Below are 1,823 nucleotides of genomic sequence, written 5' to 3'. Positions count from 1 at the left end.
GTAAAAAAAACACCGAAGCTATAATTTGTTTCATATTATTTTCCCGCCAATTTATAGTCGACCGATTTTGATAAAATTTAATTCAAAATTCAAAACTAATTAAAAAATGTTGTTTCCAAGCTTAGGAGGTTATATGTTAAAAAACACCAAAGATATAATTAAAAAAAATTTTTTTTCCGATTATTCATATGGGAGCTATAAGATATAGTTGTCCGATACGGTTGGTTTCGACTTATATACTACCTGCAAAAGAAATAAGACTTTTGGGAAAGTTTTAGCCGGATAGCTTTAAATCTGAGAGACTAGTTTGCGTAGAAACGGTCGGACAGACGGACATGGCTAGATCGACTCGTCTAGTCATGCTGATCAAGAATATATATACTTTATGGGGCGGAAAAGTCTCCTTCACTGCGTTGCAAACTTCTGACTGAAATCAAAATACCCTCTGCAAGGGTATAAAAACAAAAGGGAACATGCAAGAAGCGCGCGGTTTTTCTCGTCTCTTGCATTTCTTGTCACTTGCATATTTAATGTGAAAAAGAAAAGTTCAGCTCCGCGTGTTTTATTACATTTTGATTTTTGCCACCACCATTTGATTATTATTTTCTCAGGTTAGTGAAATGTATGTAGTGTAGTGCAAAATTAAAATATGTAATTGAGTGAATAGTTAAATGTGATTGATATTCATATCATGTCAATGTGAATTGATATCATCTTAGAAATCAACTGATTTTTTTTCAAAATAAATGTTAAAAAAGGACCGATAAAATGTTTTCTTTCACAAATAATTTATTTATAATAATTTACGGCTAAATAACTGAAAATTCTCAATAAGGAAAACTTTGGATATCAAAAGTTCTTCTGCTAACTTGATGCACATAAAAAAAATTAACTTACATTTGTTTAAGGCGTGCTCTCAAAAATTCATTTGTCGCCTTTTATTTTAATATAAAAGTAATTTATTGTATATTTATTAATGTTTCTTTTTGGTTTAATTTAATTTTTTTGTATTATTTTTCAAAGTCAATTATATCAAAGCAGGTACTTTTTTTTAAATTCTATAAATTTGCGTTTGGCTAATAGTTCTATGTGTTTTTTTTCTCTGTCTTTTTTAGGATTTTTGCATGCAAGTCGGGCGACTTTATATGCTTTATAGCAGCTATAGCAACGATCTCCAAAAATGTGCATACTTCGGTAAGTAAGCTGCCGTTCACATTTAAGAGAAAAATTAGTTATTATTTCCTCGAATTGCAAAGTGTCCCGATGTCCTTGGAGGAGAAAAGGTCCTCGGGGCTGGAAGGTCGGATCCAACGTTTGGAAGACGAAGTTCCCGGGATGGGCAGTGAAGTTCGCAAGATGCGGGCTGATTTAGAGGAGTTGAAGGCAGTGAACTCTGCAATACTTGATTCCACTGCCCAGATGTTGGCCATCTGGAAAAAAATTGCACCAGCCGAGCCAATCTTAAAGTTGGACTTCCCGATTAGAACCCTGGACCACTTAAAGGAAGTGGATGATAAAATATATGGGAACATGGAGAAATATGTAAGTTTCCGAGATCAAACCGTTCATTTCTTAAATCAGAAGTTGAATCAAAAAACATCAAAGATATATCAAATAAAATTGTTTCCATATTTTTACCCTCGCAAAGGGTATAATGATTTCAGAAGAAAGTTTACAACGCAATGTAGGAGACGATTGTGACTGAAACGCTTGTCTAAAATGCTAGATGGTTTAGTAGCTCCATCTGTGGGTCCGATTAAACCCAGCGGTGGCGCCACCTGTGACAGGCCCAGAAAGGGGTTATAGGTAGCTGGTGGGTCTAG

At 34.5% G+C, this 1,823-nt stretch overlaps 1 long non-coding RNA gene across 1 annotated transcript; it reads left to right on the top strand.

Annotated features, from left to right (window-relative positions):
- The first annotated feature begins 215 nt into the window (after positions 1–215).
- On the top strand, positions 216–1,590 carry LOC118878236 (uncharacterized). Its single transcript, XR_011604752.1, has 3 exons — positions 216–611; positions 1,116–1,194; positions 1,257–1,590. It is a non-coding gene; the product is annotated as an uncharacterized lncRNA (long non-coding RNA).
- Positions 1,591–1,823: the final 233 nt, after the last annotated feature.

This window comes from Drosophila suzukii, chromosome X, assembly GCF_043229965.1.
Source record: "Drosophila suzukii chromosome X, CBGP_Dsuzu_IsoJpt1.0, whole genome shotgun sequence".
NCBI lineage: Eukaryota > Metazoa > Arthropoda > Insecta > Diptera > Drosophilidae > Drosophila > Drosophila suzukii.
The sequence above is the reverse complement of the archived record's forward strand: the minus strand, read 5'-3'. Positions and strand labels throughout refer to the sequence as shown.